Source organism: Octopus bimaculoides, chromosome 17, assembly GCF_001194135.2.
Source record: "Octopus bimaculoides isolate UCB-OBI-ISO-001 chromosome 17, ASM119413v2, whole genome shotgun sequence".
In the NCBI taxonomy this organism is placed as follows: Eukaryota; Metazoa; Mollusca; class Cephalopoda; order Octopoda; family Octopodidae; genus Octopus; species Octopus bimaculoides.
In genome coordinates this window covers 10,044,508-10,051,477 of record NC_068997.1, presented here as the reverse complement: position 1 = coordinate 10,051,477, position 6,970 = coordinate 10,044,508, and positions in this window count along the sequence as shown.

Sequence of the window (6,970 nt, the reverse complement as noted above, 5' to 3'; positions counted from 1 at the left end):
TATATACTCTTTTACTCGTTTCAGTCATTTGACTGCAGCCATGCTGGAGCACCGCCTTTAGTCGAGCAAATCGACCCCAGAACTTATTCTTTGTAAGCCTAGTACTTATTCCATCAGTCTCTTTTTGCCGAACTGTTAAGTTACGGGGACGTAAACACACCAGCATCGGTTGTCAAGCGATGGTGGGGGGACAAACACAGACACACAAACACACACACACATATATATATACTTATATACGACGGGCTTCTTTCAGTTTCCGCCTACCAAATCCACTCACAAGGCTTTGGTCGGCCCGAAGCTATAGTAGAAGACACTTGCCCAAGGTGTCACGCAGTGACATATATATATATATGGAAGAATAAATAAAATAAGATATTTAATAAAACAAGAGTATAGATATGGTAGATTAGTTAAAACGTTTAATCGCTGTTTAGGTGGGAGACTGGAAATTTTAAATAAATTTGGTGTTATATCTGGTCTTTCGCTTACTAAATATTTGTAAACGTCTGGACCGTTTACGAGTCACTCTAATTGCATACTACGTCACCAAAATTATTAAAAACAATTAAGAAAGTAGTGAATTGCGCACTGTGTCATCAATAGTTAAGACAGTCTTTGGAGAATTTATCTAATTGAACTTTTTGGCACCAGATGACATGTAAGTAGTAATATTTTGTATTTTATATTATCTTTTAAACCAGTTTTATATTTAGCTTTAATTGCAACAAGGTTTTTATAATAATTGTTAATTACAGGTATTCTCTTATAAGTTCCTATTTATTAGGGTATTTTAGTTTTATCTTTTAAATTACTGGTATAAGTTTAACTTTAAAGTATGTAAGAATAACGAATATTTAATATGTATGTAGTGGTTTAATTATTAACTTTTGGATTATGAAATAGTATAAATCACTCAGAATTAGTTATATTATTAGTTAAGTTAAGTTCAATCAAGTTTGTTATGTTTTGGAAAGAATAAAATATAAAAGCTTTCACTTTTATATTAATAACTATGGAAGACTGGTAGGAATATTATCTGTATGGGCCTCAAGGGCTAGGTTGCTATTTAGTTAGATAATTCAGGAGTTAGTTATAGGTTTATTTATTGAATTTATTTACCGATATTGTTTTTGTACATAGGGTAAATGTGTTTCTTTGCTGTGGTTTAATTAATAATGTTCGTATTAAGATTGAATGAATGTAGTGATATCTAACGTATGTTTGTTCCCAAACAACACTTATTTTAGTGTTGTTGGCACCGCCAGATTGAATTGTACTACCCAGGTGTCGAAACTATAGCGATATCCGTGGGACAGCTGATGATGGAGGTATGTTGGATGTTGGTATGACTGATATTGCATGTACGGAACAGTTTTATAGCACATCCATTTGACATATATGTATGTTTGTATTTATTTATTTATTTATTTGTGTATGAAATATAAAGTGTATTCTGTTAGGTATGTAGTAGAATACAAAATAGGGCATGCTCACCCTTAGAATGACCAAATTGCCGGCAGTATTACATTAATTCCAAGTCTAGGTTTAGGCATTCATCAGTTGGATTAGGTAGCATCGAAGTCAAAGGTTTACTAACAGGGACAGCAATTGTATGTCACCTGAGGAGATATAACTGGATCTCATTATACAGGTAAAACGTTGCTTAATTTAAATCCTGTGTATATGTGGATCTCTATGTTGTATTGAAACAGTTGTAGTGCTTATTAAATTGCTGTCTAACCGTACTCCTTCTTGTTGACTCCATTTTTTCAATTCTATGTATGTGTGTATATATCTGTGTGTGTGTGTCTTTGTGTCTGTGTTTGTACTCCCCCCCCACACACACACACACTGCTTGACAACCAGTATTGGTGTGTTTATGTCCCTGTAACTTAGTGGTTTGACATAAGAGACCGATAGAATAAGTACAAGGTTTTAAAAAATAAGTCCTGGGATCAATTTGTTTGACTAAAACCCTTGAAGGTAGTGCCCCAGCATGGCCACAGCCAACTGACTGAAACAAGCAAAAGAATATATATATATATATATATATATACAGGTACATATATAGAGCTGTGTGGTAAGAAGCTTGCTTCCCAACTACATGATTCTGGGTTCAGTCCCACTGCATGGCACTATGAGCAAGTGTCTTCTACTACAGCCTCAGGCCAACCAAAGCCTTGTGAGTGGGTTTGGTAGATGGAAACTGAGAGAAGCCCATTGTATATATATATATATATATATATATATATGTATGTATATATATATGTAAATGTTTGTGTCTGTCCTCCTCCCCACCCCAGAGCTTGACAACCAGTGTCGGTTTGTTTACATCCCCATAACTTAATGGTTCTGCAAAAGAGAATGATAGAATTAGTACCAGCCTTGTAAAAGGTCACAGGCACTGCCCTTCATCTACTGACTAAGCCATAAAAAAAAAATACAAACAGTAAAAAAGAAAACCACACACAAAAAAAATGTCAATATGTTTGATTGGTTTTCATGCCGGTCTCATGTAAATTAGCACCATTTGAGCATGATCGTTACCAACGTCGCCCTCCTGGCACTTGTGCCAGTGGCACGTGAAAAGACATTCGAGCAAGTTCGTTGCCAGTACCACTGGACTGGCTCCTGTGCAGGTGGCACATAAAATACACCATTTCAAGCGTGGTCGTTGCTAGTACCTCCTGACCGGCCTTCGTGCCGGTGGCATTTAAAAAGCACCCACTACACTCTCGGAGTGGTTGGCGTTAGGAAGGGCATCCAGCTGTCGAAACTGCCAAATCAGATTGGAGCCTGGTGTAGCCATCTGGTTTCACCAGTCCTCAGTCAAATCGTCCAACCCATGCTAGCATGGAAAGCGGACGTTAAACGATGATGACGATGATGAAACCCTTCAAGACAGTGACCTAGAAAGGACACTGTCCGGTGAGTGAAACAAGTAAAAGTGAAAAAAGATAGACTCCTGTGATAGAACCCCACTGGGTTTCATTAAGTCTATTTGGGAAGTGGACCAGGGTGGGGCAGGAGTGAGCCGAGATGGTGGTAGGGGAATAAACTACGTACCGGTTATACAACGGTGACAATTCAAACTATACATCACTGCTCCAATTTTGTAATTATATACCAATATGAGAAATCATTATTATTTTCCTTAACCTCTTATTAAACAAGAGCAATATTTAGCATTATAAGATAATCAATAACAGAATCAATAAGTCTATGAACAGTAAAATCTTGCTTATATCTTAGTAACGACTTACCATTGATCCTTTCTATGTACTTTATATATAAATGCTTCTTTTCTGCTTTTGTGTGTGTGTGTGTGTTTGTTTGTTTTGCTTTTCTTTTTTGCTATTTGTATTTTTTTATGGCTTAGTCAGTAGATGAAGGGCAGTGCCTGTGACCTTTCACAAGGCATCCAAGACTGATGGGAGGGAAAATAGGGAAATGAGAATAATAATAGGGATAACAATGATAGGGATAATAATAATTGTGATAATAATAGAGCAAAGAAGATTGAGCACTCTGAGAAGTCAAAACAATAATAATAATACTCTTTTATTTGTTTCAGTCATTTGTCTGCGGCCATGCTGGAGCACTGCCTTTAGTCCAGCAAATCGACCCCAGGACTTATTCTTTGTAAGCCTAGTAATTATTTTATCGGTCTCTTTTTGCCGAACCACTAAGTTAAGGGGACCTAAACACACCAGCATCGGTTGTCAAGCGATGTTGGGGGGGACAAACACAGACACACAAACATATACACACACATACACATATACAACAGGCTTCTTTCAGTTTCCGTCTACCAAATCCATTCACAAGGCTTTGGTCGGCCCGAGGCTATAGTAGAAGACACTTGCCCAACCTGCCACGCAGTGGGACTGAACCCGAGACCATGTGGTTGGTAAGCAAGCTACTTACTACACAGCCACTCCTGTGATAATAATAATAATAACAATAATAATAATAATAATAATAATAATAATAATAATAATAATAATAATCCTTTCTACTGGAAGCACAAGGTCTCAAATTTAGGGGAAAGGGATTAATTAAGTCGATTACTTGTTTTAATCGACCCCAAAAGGATGAAAGGCAAAGTCGAGCCTGGCAGACTTTGAACCCAGAATGTGATGGCAGATGAAATACTGCTAAGCGCTTCCCTTGGCATCCTAACAATTCTGCCAAATTGTGTATGTCAGGAGTGAATAATAATAATAATAATAATAATAATAATAATATTCTCTACTCTAGGCACAAGGCCCAAAATTTTGGGGGAGCGGGGGCCAGTAGATTAGATCAACCCCAGTATGCAACTGGTACTTAACTCCTGCTTCCGTGCTAAATTCCTCAATGAATCCATTGTCAGCTCTCACTTTACCAAATACATCTCTGTACATCACTTGTATTGCTTTCACATGCCATTCACCTATACTTAGATTTCTTAATGAGCCCCAAACTAAGACTGTAGCACCCTGTCAACAGCCTTTGCCAGGTCAACAAATATTAGATGGAAAGGATTACTCTTAGCTAAAAATCACTTTTACAGTTACCTCTCTATGAAAAACAACACGAATAGTATTCTGACCTGGGATAAATCTGAACTGCATTTCATTAGAGTGAATTCCTAGCAGAGGTAAAGATCATGGACCACACCCACTTTGGGATTTTTTTTTTTTTTTTTTTTTTTTTTTTTTTTACAGGAACACACTATATCAAAACAAAAAAATACCGAAAAAATCCCAAAGGTCCATGATCGTTACCTCCGCCGAATTCCCTTCCTAATATTTTATAAATTTTATACCTCTGTAGTTGCTTTTGTCCCTTGTAGCAATTGGAAACGCCATCAGCTACACTAATTATTAAGTGTGACACCACCTTGTATTACTTGGTTGATTACGTGAGTTACTAGCTTGAGCCTGACTTCATTAGATATATTCAGCACCTCAGCACATATACCTGATGGATCTGCTGCTTTCCACGTCTTCATATCTTTAACCCATAAAGTGCTGGGATTTGGACTTACATAGCATGGACTGCTGAGTACATTTTATGAAAATGAGACTACCATGCACACAAAAAACAAAATAGTTAAAAACATCTTCTTAGTATATAATGGTGGCAAGTTTTACATCATCTGAAAAGTCATTAGTTGAACTTTTAGTCCTCTTGCATTCTGTTGGGTATCGGAGCATTTGAGTGACATTAGACCCCAACAAACGCCCATAAATTAAATGCATCTATCTGGGCCACAATCATGGGCTGTTGACCTGTGCCTGACAGCCACAATCGTGGCCCATCACACTTTGTGTTAATTACCATTTTGACCATATACCTGTCTACTTCAATAGCTGGCCCTTCAGTTGAGTATACTCATTGGGTAGTTCTTTCTCCTTCCACTCATTATCCACACTCCAAACCTCTTTCTCGAGGCTTGGGATCAGAGTAAATGTACCATTATCATATCAAACATACTCTCCTCCAACGTCATCTTAATTTGCTCTGACATACAGCTTCACAATGTAGAACACTTCATGCAGAACACTTACAAACCTCCTGCTTCTCTTTGAGCAATGTATGCTTGTCACCAAGCTATTATGGAACGGGGAGAGAACTACTGCGCAGTATGGTTCTTCACTATTCCTTTCCTCTAGTTTTCCATTGCTGACCATAATGCTTTTCTGCAACCAATGTCCAGGTGGAGAATTTTCTCCTGAGACTATAAGCACAGTGAAAGGTCTTCCCACATTTGAGTATACGTGAATATGTTAAATATAATTGTACACACATATATTTCATTAAATGCTGCTTTGTACACCTCTAGTTAAATGTGTACGCATGCATATAAGTGTGTGTGTGTGTATGGGGGGAGGGCATCTGAGATAGATCGTGCAGCACATGAGCAATGGCATCTCCATGAAGCTTGAAAACACGTGACTGCCTTTGGAATCTCATCTCCTGTACCATGGGGCATCTGATGCCAAGGTCACAGTAGTTTGAAAATGTGTAGCTTTGCAGTATGTATGTGTACATGCACACACATACACACACACACAAAAGTTGGCCATTTAGTGTTATGTTGAACACATCCCATGAGTTTTAGTCTCCAGAGCTTGACCGATCATGCATTATATCATGAGAATGTGTCAGGGCACTTCAGTGTTGTTAACTGGTGTTTAGGTGCATGTTTAGTCACAAGTAAACTAACAAATAATGAACACGGAGAGCCCCTAATAATGTGAGAAGGGGAACTTTAAAAATCCTTTATATATTTCAGGCACAAAGTCCTCCATCATCAAAAGTGAATGGTTTCAGAAATGTAAATTTATGTAGGCGCAGCAGTGGCTATGTGGTAAGTTGCTTGGTTCGTGGCACCTTGGGCAAGTATTTTCTACTATAGCCTCGGGCCGACCAATGCCTTGTGAATGAATTTGGTAGATGGAAACTGAAAGAAGCCCATCATGTGTGTGTGTGTATATGTATGTATGTATGTGTTTGTGCGTCTGTCTTTGTTCCCCCTCCCCCGTCATCTTCATGAGGTAGTAAGAGCCATTCCGAATGTCTGCCGATCAACTATTACACCCATCCAACAAGTGTAATAGTTTATTTACTCATCCTTCAGTAAATAGAAAGAAATGGCTGTTGATAAGAAAGGACTAACAATAATACTTTGTCGTATTTATTTTAACATTTTACATTCTAAGTTTGAATCCCATCAAAGTCAACAATGCCTCTAATTCTTCTGGTGGGGTCAATAAAATAAAGTATCGACTAACCCCCTTCTTCCCGAAATTGCTGGCCTTGTGCGGAAATTAGAAACCACTAGAATAGTACAACACATTAGGGCGAAGATAAACAATACGCACACCACCCGTTTTCGGCGCTTAGGCTCAGGGCTACGCCGAAAACGTGTGGTGTGCGTATTCTTTACCTCCGCCATATATTAGTGCCTACTCCCCCC